The sequence below is a fragment of the Pogoniulus pusillus genome, chromosome 20, assembly GCF_015220805.1.
Source record: "Pogoniulus pusillus isolate bPogPus1 chromosome 20, bPogPus1.pri, whole genome shotgun sequence".
Taxonomy (NCBI): Eukaryota; Metazoa; Chordata; class Aves; order Piciformes; family Lybiidae; genus Pogoniulus; species Pogoniulus pusillus.
The window spans coordinates 3,642,034-3,656,386 of NC_087283.1; the positions used below are offsets into that span (position 1 = coordinate 3,642,034).

At 41.3% G+C, this 14,353-nt stretch overlaps 1 long non-coding RNA gene across 1 annotated transcript; it reads left to right on the forward strand.

Moving 5' to 3' along the window:
• Nucleotides 1-458: 458 nt before the first annotated feature.
• LOC135184316 (uncharacterized) lies at nt 459-8,325 on the forward strand. The gene is made up of 4 exons (XR_010305961.1): nt 459-593; nt 3,355-3,492; nt 7,419-7,580; nt 8,194-8,325. It is a non-coding gene; the product is annotated as an uncharacterized LOC135184316 (long non-coding RNA).
• The last annotated feature ends 6,028 nt before the right edge of the window (nt 8,326-14,353 follow it).

Here is a 14,353-nt window from a genome sequence, read left to right on the forward strand (position 1 = left end):
CCCCAGATACCAGATGTAGCAAGGGAAATTCCATAGCTACAAATGGCTAAAGCAGTAGAGCAGATTGTCCAGAGAGCCTATGCAATACCTATACTTGCTGGTATTTGGATCTGACCTGACGAAGGCCTGATCTAACTTCTGAGTTGACCCTGCTCTGATGCCTCATATGGAGTTTTACTCTTGAATGCTGGTTGTCTCCCTTGGCATTCTGAAGACAAAAACATGTGAAGCTTTGGAGATGCTAAATTCTTCCCCTGCAATTTTGCTGCATGCCTATCTAATTTCTATGCACCCCACTTTTGAACTTGCTGATTTTCAACCTTCCAAAATATGGAAGTTATATTCTAGCCTCTCTAAACCCCTATGGATTTAACAAAAGCTATGCAGATTAATGGGGACAATTACATTTTATTAAAAACTCACAGAAATTAACTGAAATTAAATTCTTTGCACTTGTGATTCTCCTTTTCACTTGATACAGATGTTTCTTCTGACAGAAGCTTAAACAATGAACGAAGCAAACTAAAGATACTGCAGAGAACTTCATCAGGGAAATGCATTTTGAATTCCTTCATTACAATGAGTTTATGCATGTGAGTACCTTTGCCTTTTTAAACATGTTGCACATAACACACCATGTTAATAAGACTAAATGAATATTCCTATAATTTGGGGAGTTGTTTGTTTTGTCTTTGTGGTTTGGTTTTTTTTGTAGACCAGATAACTGAGTTTAAAAGAGTGAACTACTTTGCTGTGCCTGCAAGGTAAGGTTGGGGAAACTGTTTAGAAGTGATAATCAGGGTGGACTTCTCCCCAGTAGGAATATCTGCTCACCTCAGGTACACATTTAGTTCCCTACCACATTACTGAGTAATTCACTAACAGCAGTTTACTGATCTTTGCCCTTTGTGAAGTAGAGACCTACAATTAGCTGCATTTTACAAGTAGAAACCAAGGTAAAAATGTGGCAACAACAACAACAAATCCTAATAGCTGCCTCCTCAATTGCAGATACTTCCTCCTCCTTCAGTATCTTCTCATAGGTTTTCAGCTAGACTGTGCTCTCAGCCAGAAGGGTAATCCCTGTGCTCCTAGTGCATGAATAATGTACCTTTTAATAACATTATAAAAGTATTAGTGCAGCTTTAATCTTATTCCCATTTCAGTCATAACTGTTGTTTGGCATGGTAAAAGACTGCCTCAAAACACTGTCCTAGAAGCTCAACTTTGCTGTACAGTTCAAAAAAAGCAATTAGCTACTTATTATTTAATAGACAACTATCAATGACCTGTGAGAATTACAACCCAGAATCAGAACCAGTGGTGAGGATAATAAACCTAACTTCCAGCCACTGAAAAGGGAGCTACTGCCGTTTTCCATGATGAAGTATCTCCCACTTCATGCCTGCAATCAGATACAAAAATGCACCATTGCTGGGTTTTACAATGCAAATTCAGTCTTCTCTACATAGTGTGAGCAGTGTGAATGTCCTCAAATGCATAAGATGAGGCGTGGTGAGCAAAAAGCATGCACAGTTTGTTACACAGAGCATGGAAGGGGTGTTTGCTCAGACAGACTCTGAACACCATCTGGGAGACAAGTGTTTAGTTTTGCAACAGATTGCATAATTTTCATGTAGAATCTGGAGAAAAGCTCTAAATGCTTTAATAGATAGTTGATTTAACATGCTTTTAATCTTTGTTTTGTGTTGTCTTAAAGGCTATGCATATGTTTTGAACGACAGAAGTAGTCATTAACTTATTACGCTTCTCATCCCTTTGCACAATTTGCTTTCTTTTCTTCTCGTGGTGCATGTCTGTGTGCATGCAGTATTTCACCTTACAGAGTTCGTTTTCACTGCACATGGTAATTAATCTTAGTAAAAGCCAGGCTTCTACTGCATATGCATGCCAGTTGATTGATTAGATTAAAAATTTAATGTTACAGTTCATACATTAGCAATATTTCAATAGAACATATACCAAGGACTCTACTATCAATAATAAGAATGCTTCAAGAACAACACAAATTAACACCTGAAGCATAAACAGTGACCTTGGGAGAATGAAATGCTTTACCTCGAACACGTTGCTTAAAATGTATTTCAACTGAGCACAGTGCTTATGTTGGGAAAAACCCAAACAACTGTGAAAGGTACTGCCCTTCAAACCAGGGAAACTTCTGATAACAGAATTCTGACTTTTGGAGGATTTTAAAAGCAGTATCATGTTTAGAAACATTGCACTGATTTTTAGTTGGTTGTCTTTTAGTGGCATCCTACTACATCTGTCTGCTACATACCAGTAAAAAGCTATACGTTAGAACTTTTCTCAGCTGTCTTCTTGTACAAGTTAATAAAAACACTGGAAGACATAAACTGAGGATTCACTTTATTAAGATTAGAAACACAGAGAGAGAAATGTAATAAAATGAGACTATCCATATTGCATACAAAGGCATGCTGCATTAGGTGACATTGTTATGACAAAATGAAATGCCACCCTTCGTTTGGATAGCTGTTCTCCTATATCCAAAAGCAAAATTCCATCAAAATACTTCTGCACTGATTGACTTGTAATGCAATACTCTGCAGCATCTTTGAACCCTAAGCAATGATAATGCTTTCAAACCTGACATAAACTGGGTCAACTGTAGGAAGAAATTGTAAAAAATGATGCAGTAATTCAATTTAGTATTGCGTGAAAACTGCACAAGAGCAGGATTAAAGGATCTGAAAATGAAGACAAGTGGCTCATTGTTAACTCCTTAAGCGTTGTCCCTTCTGCCTTTTCTGGAATGCCATTTCTTTCTAGCTTGGAATTGTAATTCCTGTGTCCTGATGCAGTGAGTACACCCTATATTACCTCTCCATATGAGCACACTGAAGTGTCCCCAAAGGCTTAATAAAGTTTATGAAGTCAGTCAGCATTCACTATTCATTTTACCCCACACAGGTAACAAAGTAAATTAGAAAGTATTATACAATCCACAAAAAAATGGTGGCATATATGAAAAGTAGTCAACTTTAAAATACAAACCAAAAACCCTAAAAACAAGAGAAAGGAAAAAAGCAGCTGTTCAAATGTCCAAAGTTCATGCTGAAGCTGTAGGTGAAAAGTGCTTGTAGGCAGAAGAGATGCCTCTAATTGCTCCTTGCAGAATGCAATCACTTAAACAACCAGTCTCCTTTGTAATGTGGTGATGTTATAGACATCGTTTCTTCAGCTGCTCGAAGAGGCTGTGGGTTTTTTTTGTTGATTTGTGTTGGTTTTCGTGGGCTATTCCATGTTGTATGTGCATGTGAACGTGTTTTGGATCAGCACGTGTAACTGCCATGGCCATTCTGTCAGCAGGAAGTCCAGTCTCTGCCCCAGTGTATAACAATAGCACTCCATGCTGAAGATCACCACAATCCAGTGTTCAATTCAGAGGCAATGTCAAAATGAGTAACAATCGAAGAGAAGCCAGCCTGGAATGATTTAAAGAGCCGGGTAAGCCTAAGGAGGAAAGGAAAAAAAAGGAAAAGCAAATCCTGCTCCAGGGGAGCAATTGTACTTTTGTGTATGAATCTATAAAAAACCTCCTCTGAATTCTTTGCTTTGAGAGCTTAGATAGCTTCAATTAAATCCAGTCTGGCCATCTCAAAATAAAATTGGTAATAGAGGGAAGTGGAGTCTCACTTCTGCTATGGCAAATTGCTTTTTAACAAACTGTAGTTTGTTTGATAAGGCTCATTGTTGAACTTTATCTTCTTCTTAATTAGCAGAGGCTTGATTGAGATTTCTATTTGGCACTCAGTGTTTGTGCCTGAATTGCTGGGGAGTGCACTTGCCCCAGAATGCACAGCATCGTTCTGGCTACCGGTCACCCACAGCAAGGGCTCTGCTGGAGCTCTTCCTCATCTGCCTAAGGCTTTCTTGACTGGCAGTTGTGTCAGAGTGATGTGCCCTGGATCTGACTTCAACACGGGAGGCAGCCAGGGCTGGTTAACCTTGCTCCAGAGTGTAGTCTTAGATCCCCTGTGGCACTTTTCCACAACTGGAACTGTGATTGCTTGCCCATCACAACAAACAAATTAAAGACTGATGTGCAAGAAAAATCATACAAATCCAAAATAGCAACTTGAGAGATATTATTACTAACCAAGAAGTCTCAGGCTTAAGTTTAGTGACTCAACTGCAACTTACAACATGTGCTTCAAAGGGTCTGCAGTTTCTGTTCCCCTGCTTCCCTATGCCAAATAGTAGTAGTGATTACAGGTGTTAGTATTCAGTGGTTACCTGATCTCAGAGTACAGAAGCTGCCTGACACTTCCTATATTTTGGCATCGTTTTATTGTGCAGATCTGGTGGTACACAGAATGCAGCCTGCACCACCTACTCGTTTCAGCTTTTACCATGATGCACAATAAAGTCGTTGGTCAATGAGCTCAACCATAACATCAGTGTCAGGGCTGTCGTTAAGTCAGCATGAGATGAAAGAGAGTAGCTGAGCATATTGAAAAGCACTCAGACAAAGAGACTTCAGTGAGTGGCACAAACAGATATCACAAGTAGAAAATATTTTAAATAAATGTTGTGACAGAACAGTTTGTTTTGAGAATAAAGAGAGAGAAAGGAGATACAATCTTCTCACTGTAAATTACCAGTAAGCAATTAATGCCTTCTCCATCTGTGGTCCAAAACAGAAGTTGTTCTCCTTCAGAAGTGATCGTACATTATGACTGTAGATTTACTTTTATCTCTAGGAACAAGGAAGGATGTGCAACTTTTATCTTTTAAAAATATAGTCTGAATGTTGAAATATGTAACAGAAAATTGACTGAAGGAATAAGGCAGACTTTAAAATCAGGATGGGAGCACATTGTTTTCTTCACTATAAGCACAATAGCAGTGTATTTGTGCGACACATTTATAAACCTCTCATGCTGTTAATGCAATTATCTCAGCTTGGATGATAATCATTATTCAACCTTTATTTTGCATATAGTTAATCTCATGTTTAAGTCACTATCATTTGCAACCAGAGGTTTCAGTCTCTGGAAGAGTGCTCTATTTATAGAGGACAAAAATCAATGATCCTACTGCTTTCACATCTTTTCAGAAGCTTGAGAAGGTTGTGTGTGGTTTTTTCCCTGTTGCACAATTGCAGTTTTGGAACTACTCTAATTTCATTGTGTCTTTATAGTGACTTTCAAAGCATCTTAAGCTCACTTTCACACCCACAGAATTTAGCTGAGTTTCTACTTACCCTTCATGATTAACTCCATTAAACTGAGCATAGCTAAAGTTTGAGATACAGTGTCTACTAGAGCATCAGATTTCTATCATGGCCACACAACAGGAAAGAAACTTGCAGCTTTCAGGTTCATGGTCTGCAAGGATGTTTGTGTTTAAGTTAGGTAGAGTTGCAGAGAGCAGTTCTGCATCGAATGGCCTGCGTGGGCACATGGGCATTAATTTGGAAAGATAATCCATGGTCTGATCAGAAAGGTAAAATTCCACCAGGGCACAGCAAAATAAGGAATGGAAATTACAGCAATATGCTTCCACTCCTTATGGCTTCCTGAATTTATTCAGTTACTCATCTTGACCACTGTGCTTGTGAAAGCAAAACATAGTTTGCTTTTATACATGCTCTGCTGTATATAAATGCTTGTTTCTCAGTAGTAATAATATGCATTTTAGGGAGGTGATCAAACACCTGCTGAAATCAAGAGAAGTTTGTGTTACTCTCCAGCATATTTGAAACAGATCCAGATCAGGAAAATAATTGATATGTTCAGTGTCTCTGAGTGAAGTAACATGTGTCAATTAACTGTGCCACAGTTAGCTCTTGGCAGCATCTTTGCAAGTGATGGCTGGTTGCTTTGGATAGGTATGAGTCAAATCCAGACCTTCAGCGTGGAAAAGCATGTACTATCCTTAGCTGTTTGATAGGAAAAAAGTTGTTTTTCATATGGGGCACAAGAACAAGAGAAGCAGTGCTTTGGAAGTACCATTTCTGTGCCTGAAGCACCTCTATATGGGTACCATCAGTGTAGCCAGCAAAACAAGACGCTATCTGGATTGAATCCCTTGGCAAAATGATCACGTGTACAGAAAGAAAAAGCAAGTTTGTTGTCTTGGGTGAAGCTGGGGTGGTGGGCATAATTACAATGTGAGCGAGAGTGAGCAGCATGACCTTCAGAGGATTTAAGTGTGAGGTGGCTAAGAATAAATGTGGACTTGTAAATTTCTTTGGCAAGGTAGATGTGCAATTCGAGAAAGCAGGAATTGAGCAGCCAATAAAGCCTCAGAAGAAGGCAGACCTGTCTGCTGTGATAAGGTAGCCATTAGGCCCACAACAGGTGTCACTACAGTAATTAGAATATGCTGAAGAATCTGCTTGGGATTTTTTGCATGATGAGAGTATTGCCAACTGCTTTTGATAGCGGCTGGTAACAACAGTATCAGGTTGACAGCACTTGTTCTGAGTTCTTTACCAGCAAGAGGGGAAGATGTTTTTCAGTGGCTTCATCCTTTAGCATCTCCTCTTTCTTTTCCAGCATCTGAAGTCTTTTGCAAACAAATACACATCAATGATGTGTAGCTGTGCCAGACACTGCTCAGGCTCACGCAGGAAAAGGTGCCATATATAGATGGCATTCCTCCTGTGTGAGCTTCCCCTGCATTTCCCATCAGGTTTTGGATTCACATTGCAAGTTTTCAAAGTAATTTTACTCTATTCTCATGCCTTTCCTAAGCACTGGCAAAGGGCTTTGCTGTCCTGTCTCTTCTCTGGAGTTTCAGCTTGCTTGAAACAAAAAAAAATATTATTTGCAGTAGATCAATATTCCCTTAAGATGTAAACGCAGCAGCTCTCGTAAGTGAAGCAACGTTTGGCCTGGCCAGTACTCTAATGTTAGTTCTCAGAGGATATCTCAGGGGCTGCAGAAATTGTAACAAGGAATCAATAGCTACCAAAAAACCCCTCTCAGCAGCCTGCTGCAGCCTCTCAGGCTATGCTTGTGTCTTTGTATAACTGGAGGTAGTTTTCTGCAAATGAGATGCAAAATGGAGGAATTTAGGAAATTCATGTGGCAGTTGCAGTGCTGGGCAGGACTGTAAGTTTGATCCCAGAGGTGAGATTGTGCTGCCAGTAATGATATGCTTCCTGCCCTAACTGCCACTGGAGGAAATATTCTGCTTTACTCACCCTTATTAGCTGATACACATTTGCTTTTGCTGTTTAAGCAGAGGCTGTGTGTCACCCTAAGTGTGCCTGAATTATAATTTGGATTAAAGTGAATGATTTTCATAAAGTTTTGGGATGAAATGATCAGTTTCAAGTCTAGAAATGTATATAGAGTATTTTGCCACTGTCCATGCTGTTCTTGGATGGGAGCAAGCTGAGCTTCCTTGTGTCTGTTTGACAGCTTTATAAGAGAATGAGTCAGGCTCTTGCTGCCGGACCACCAGAATCAGGATTCTATCTCCTGGAGCATGAGGGACTATGTAAACGTATGTATATGGAGATACACTTGAGGGGCTATTTTTGGTACCACCTTAAACTGAACTACTCTGAGATGGCTTCCCAGGTAAGTTGAATGGCTTTGCAGCTGAATGCAGAGTGTGCATTTAAAAGGCGAGCAAGAATCTGAGCCGGGCAGAAAGCCTGCCATGGCTTGATATTCCTGAAACGTAAGAGAAGTTCAGATCCTGCAGACTAGGATATTGCAATTCCATTACGGGAAGGACCTTTTGCCTTTGTTTTGTGAATGACCTTCTCATTCACGGCGTTCCTCTTTGTTCTCTCCAAGCTATTGTTCTTTTGTGTTAATTAAAACCCAGACGATTAAGCATACAGAAGTGCACTCGAGCTCCTGTGCACGCCCAGCTGAGACCAGGTCCGAATGACCAGAAACAAGCTAGCAGAGATGCAAGCTTTGTCACTGGAGTAGAAGGACTGAATCTGAAATTCATTGTCGGGAAGCAAAGTGACATTTAAATTATGCTGCTGTTGGTCCTACAGGCTTCTGACAGGGTATTTTCAGAAAGAAAATTAAACGAGTTACAAGCCTCTTAAATCCACTGCTTGGAAATGGCATCTTAATGTGCTTGATTGTTAAATGAAACGTTAGCCTTGTGTATCTCTGTGGTTCTACCCGCAATGTGACACGTCAAACTGACAGTGCCTCCTCAAATCGCCAGTGCGCTGACTTGGATCCTTGCAGTGCTGCCCTGATGCTGTTTCTGTTGAACCCACGCAAGAGCTGGTCATGTGGAGAGGGGAACAGCTGGGAAAAAAGAAAACAAGAGGCATGAGCAGAGAAGTTAGCACTGTCACAGGTAACGGGCAGCAATGGATCACAGGCAAGTGCAAAACTAGCGGGGGAAAAAGCAGCCGGTAATGAAAGTGATGCGACTGTAACGCCAGGCTCTCTTGAGGAAGCGTCTGCAGATGGGTAGAGGAGTGGAGAGGAAATGGTTTCAGACAGGTGAAGGCTAATTGTTGATGTCGTAAAGAAAGCTTTATCCTTCTTGCTTGAGGCCCCAGTTTAGAAAGGGTATTTATCTATGGAGTTCACTTCATCAGCTACACTAACTGCACTCCAGTGAGAGATAAGAAGATAATTAAAATTACCACCATGCTTAATCAACTTGCCAGCATAGGGATACTCTCTTGAATTGGGGCACAATTAAATTAAGCTTAACTTCTTCCAAATATATGCAAGAAGTAGACATCTGGCAAAGCCTAGCTGAAGGTGCACAGAGCTGCATTATGACAATCTCCAAGGACAAAGGAAATGGAAAGTGAAATGGTATGAGAGCGCAAGACTTCTGCCAAGTTCTTTAATCTTTGTTTTGCAATGCAAGGCTCCAGCAACCAGTAGTAGTGATTTCACTAAGGTATTGCCAAGTCACTGAAGTCGTGATTTCACTACCCATACGTACAGACATACAGATGAAAACGTACCCACGTACCCTCGTGTACATTGTTTTCTAATGGTCCAGTGAGCACCTCCAACTGCAGTTACAGGGGCTGAAAAAGTATACAAAAGGCAGCAGACGAATGGAGCTAATCAGAGATAAGATCAAGGCTCTCCTGCCTGGAAATCTGCAGCTCCGTGAAAGGCAGTCTTTGAGTATTTGCTGATTCTAAGGATATTACTAATCAGCATTTACAGTCCTGTCTGTCTACAAGGGGCATCAAAGAATTCGTTTTTCAATATGCCCAGAAGGTAAAGAGCAGAATTCTTATAAAATCCTGTGAATCGAAATAGCAGAGAAGAGCTGCTAAAGGCCCAGCTGGAACTAGTCACAGCTACATTGTATGTTGCAAATTCTTGATTCCTAATCTCTGGACATCTGCTAAAAGCCCACTGCAGACAAAAAGGCTTCCATTCAGATTGGGTCTGATAAAAACTGTGACTGGCAGTTGTGCTCTCACACTCTGAAAAGTCAGAACACGTTACAAGTAATTCGGTGTGGAAGTAAATAATTATCTGTTGTTATTTTTTTTCTACAGCAGGAACCTTGAAGACTTTTTCAAACGTAACATTCACTTTTCAGAAGCGCTTTAAAGACTGAAGTCACTCAGGAGCTGAAACCTAGGACCCATCAAGCACTTTCTATTTTAAATGATAAGCCTAAGGTAAGCTAAACCTAAGCGGTTACCCTGCAAAGGCATCAGCCCATTCCTTTTGCTTCACTGTATGAAGAGAGATCATAATTGTCTTTTTATTATATTTTCATTAGGTATGCTTTTGACTTTTTCCTATGCTTTTTTTAATGTACCTTGCTGTTCCATGCACGGGGCAAAGTTGTAAAAGTACTGATGGAGGTTGAAGGAATGAGTTGTTAATTTGTTCCTTAGTGAGATACCATTTGAATGCTTTCAAACTGGACTAAGCCAATTCCCAAGTCTTCTATATGGCTTGTTCTAGCCTGATCAGTCCGTGAGTAGTAGAATATAATTAGAAAGCTCAGCTTGCAGGAGAACCTCCTCCTTTTTTCAGTAGATCCTTCTTCTTGCTAGGGTCTGATTGTTGATCTGGCTCTTGTTTTCCATTGTACATATTAAATACAGTTCAGTACATCAGATGTTGGTTTTCAGCTTGAATCTTCATCTTCAACTATGGCAGCTGTCAGTCTCTTCTCCAGTCATTCATTTAATATTCAGTTTCAAAGTCAAATTAAAAAGGCTGGTTTGTACCTAAAATCTTGTCTGCATCTTGAATGCAGTGTGTCAGAATCCACTTGAGTGAACTAGATACCCATGCTGCATTTAATCCAGTAGTTTATACTTTTAAACTTTTCCGTGATAGCCAAGCATCAGTTCAGCAGGTGATAAGTCTCACTTTGCTCTTCTTCAGTCTCCTGGGGTAGGCAGCTTCACAGCAGACTGACAGGGACAGGATGGCTTCTGCCAGTGCCTGGTTCTGGTTATGCTATCTCAGGCCCTGCACACAGCTTCTGAAGGCATCTACCCAGAGCCCAACGCTTGGAATACAAGCAGCTCCCACCAGTTGGGATGGAAAATTTGGAACCAGTGAAGAATATCAAATGAGATTCTTGGCATGTGTGCATGATGAGGTTTGTATATGGATGCAAACCCAGAAGCATTTGACATGCAGGGTCTCTGCAGTTAGGCGAAATAGAAGAAAACACCAACATCCAAAAATCTTAACAAAGCCACTGTTCATCCCAGCAAGGGTATCTAGGATCACTAGCAAACACAACACTCCATGTTTCTGTTAGAGGAGACACAGCAGCTCAACTCCTGAAGCTCCTACTCAATAAGAATTTGACACTAATGCCAGTTCTTGGACCAGATCTCATCAGGCTTGAGTTGAAGGAAGTCATAGGCATGAAGCTACAAAGTTCAGCATTAGAAAGATGCCTCCAGTGGGAAGAAAAAACAAACAAACACACACCAGGCAAAAAGCAACTTGTTATCTGAACTGTTACTCTTTGAACCACAAACACCTTCGTCTGAGAAGTTACACAAGTGGTTAGTAGGTTGTCAGCAGTGTTCTTGTTGGACAATGCCCTGCTCACAAGAACAAACTGGATGCTTTCATTAGCGGCAAGCCCAGAAGACTATCCTGGCATGATCATTTTTATTTCTTTCCATCAACAATCAAAGAATTGTGCTTGTGAGGGAAAGAACATTCTAATATCCCTCTCATCTTTTCACCTTCCCTTTCAAATTGAGAAGAGTACATCTCTTCATTTCTCTGTTGTGTTCAGCTACGCTTTTACAAGAGTGGGCTGTGAAACCAGAACTCCCACTGACAGAGGATCAGAGGCAGGTTTAAGATTTTAGAGGTGGTTCTGAAGTCATGAGGAATCCTTCAAAAGCTGTATGCTTTCAGCTGTGCTGAATTGCTACCATCTTCAGATCTAATCTTTCCAGCAGTTGATTTTCCCTTTATCCTGTGTGACCAGCCTTCTCCCGTAGGAGAAATTACGTTTCTGCCTCTCCTCAAATGCTGTAATTCGTATTCCCACAGTGGCACAAAAATGGGTCACACTTTGAATCCTGTTTACAGTAGCTTCACAAACTTATTCACTGCTTTTATCATGCAGATGGCTGTATGTAAGAAAACATATTTGTTAGATGTAAATTGTAGCTGCTTGGGGTCTCTGTCTCTATATAATATGAAGCCTAATGTCACCACAGGACAACATTTATGTTTTCATTTAAAAATAAAGTAAGCAGATGGGACTTCTCTCATCCATAGAGTAGCAAATTAAAAACAAAAGTAGCATTTTTTTTAATGTTGTACTCTGCTGGGATGAGAGTTTGGCATTATGACATCTGGTCTAATTGGAGTATTGCAGTAGCTGCTGTACAGCACTTTCTAAAGCACTGAAACCAAGCCTGCTAATATTAGTTTTGCATAATCCCTGTGAGCAGGCTCACAGACAGCCTGTGCTGATTTACCTCTCAGCAAAATAAAGCAGCACAGTTTAGATTTATCATACAATGGTTTGGGTTGGGAGGAGTTCTTAAATATCATCCAGCTCAAATCACCCCAGCATGGGCAGGGACACCTCCCACTAGCCCAGGTCGCTCAAGGCCTCATCCAACCTGGCTTTGAACACTTCCAGGGAGGGGGCATCCACACCCTTCCTGGGCAACCTGTTCCAGAGTCTCTCCACCCTCACTGTAAAGAATTTCTTCCTAATCTCCAGTCTTGATCTCCCCTCTTCCAGCTCAGAGCCATTCCCTCTCACCCTATCACTACAAGCCCTTGTCAGAAGTCCCTCCCCAGCTCTCCTGTAGCCACTTCAGGTAGTGAAAGGCTACTCAAAGCTTTCTGTTCCCCAGGCTGAACAACCTCAACTCTCTCCGCCTGTCCCCACAAGGGAGGTGCTTCAGCCCTCCAATTGTGTTCATGGCTTCCTCCAGACTCACTCCAACAGTTTCATGCCCTTCTTGTGTTGGGGTCTCCAGAACTGGATGCAGTGCTTCAGGTGGTCTGGGTTACTTTTGTGGCCTATGTCAAGTAATAATCCCTATAGCTGAAATGCTGCCAAAGTGCATTTGAGATTATCAGTCCATGAAGACAACTGAAAAGAGAAAAGGAACACCACTCTCACAATTTATATCTTGGAAGATTTCTTCCCATGTAAAGAGCTTTTTTCTCAGCAATATTTGGGACTCAAATATTCTGTGAATATTCCAACCATTAGGGTAAGTTCTTTGGATTCTGCTAAATATTCAAAATGTTCCTTATGGTGTCAAGAAACTCCCAAAATTTTTGCCCTTTATTTATAAGCTATTGAAAGTTACCATCTTTAATCAGACACAAAGCATGATTAATAAGTGATTAAATCATTTTCAAGAGTTCAACATATTATAACATGCCACAGATATGCCATAGAATTGAAAAGCCTCTTCAATATAAATGCAAGATCCAAGTAAACACACTAAATAGATCAATGGGCAGGCTGCAGTTCCCAGCAAGTAACTACTTTTGCTCTACTGTGGAATAGAAGAGTTCTCATTTCTGTCTCATTGACTCTAAGCTGGTTGAAAAATTACCTTCTGGGAACTTCTGGATTTGAGGCTAAACTCTGGTAAGAAAAATCAAGATGAGCTTCTCATTGAGAGGGAAAGCAATCTTAGCCATCTTAGCTGACACGTGAGTGGGTAAACTTTGAAGAGCTGAGCTCCGTTCCTTGCTTGACTGCGGGCAAGTCACAGCTGTGCTGCTTCCACACAATGCCTGAGCTTCTCCCCCTGCAAGAAAGGAATAAGCTCAGGCTTAACACTCCTTCCACCTGGTACTTATATAGTGCTTTGAAAAAAAAACCCTGAGAGTGGTGTAATTTGTTTCTTCCAGCAACTGACTGGTTCAGCTGATAGTGAGAGAATGCCTTTGTCTCTTACCCATTAGGTTTCAGCTTGGAACTGAGAGGCACAAGTGCTGAGATCAGTAGGAACAGAGTGACCTTCCAGACATGACAGCTGACTTCCAGCTCCAGCAGAGTACACCTCACTAACCTCTTCATGAGCACTAAAGGTACTCCAAAAGGGGACATTCTCTTAGAGTTTTCAGGGGAACACTTGGCAAATGCAGCCAAAACACGTGTTCTTTTGTACCCCTACATGACTGCTCTTAGGGAAGATTGGTGCCGTAGCAGCCTTGAGAGCAAGGACTGTTTTTTCCCAGTAAAATTGCATGAGAGGTTATTAGAAGGTGTGTGGTTAGTAGATGGAGAGAGGTTCTCCTCTCCCTCTACTCTGCCCTGGTGAGGCTGCATCTGGGCCCCTCAGTTGAAGGACCTCAGGCAACTGCTTGAAAAAGTCCACTGCAGAGGTACATAGTTGAGGAAGGCAGTGGAACTTCCTTTCCCTTATGAGGAAAGGCTGAGGGAGCTGGGACTCTTTAGCTTGGAGAAGAGGAGACCGATGTGGCCTCACTGATGTTTATAAAGATGTGGAGAGTGTCAGGAGGATAAAGCCAGGCTCTGCTCAGTGATATCAAATGATAAGATGAGGGGCAACAGGTGCAAGCTGGAGCAGAGGAGGTTCCACATGAAGATAAGGGAAAACTTTTTCACTGTGAAGGTGCCAGCACCCTGGAACATGTTCAGTGATGTTGTGGAATCTCCTCCTCTGCAGAGACTCAAAATCTACCTGGACGCTTTCCTGTAGGTAGTCCTGCTGTAGCAGTGGGGTTGGACTGGATGGTCTTTCGAGGTCCCTTCCAATCCCTAACATTCTGTGAGGGCTGCATAAGCACTAAAAGCACCAACCTGGTTTTTGCTAAAGGGAATGAACAGTTAGTAATACTAAGTGATATGAGAAACAGCAAGCCTCGTGTTTATTCAGGGGTTATGCAATTACTTCAGTTGA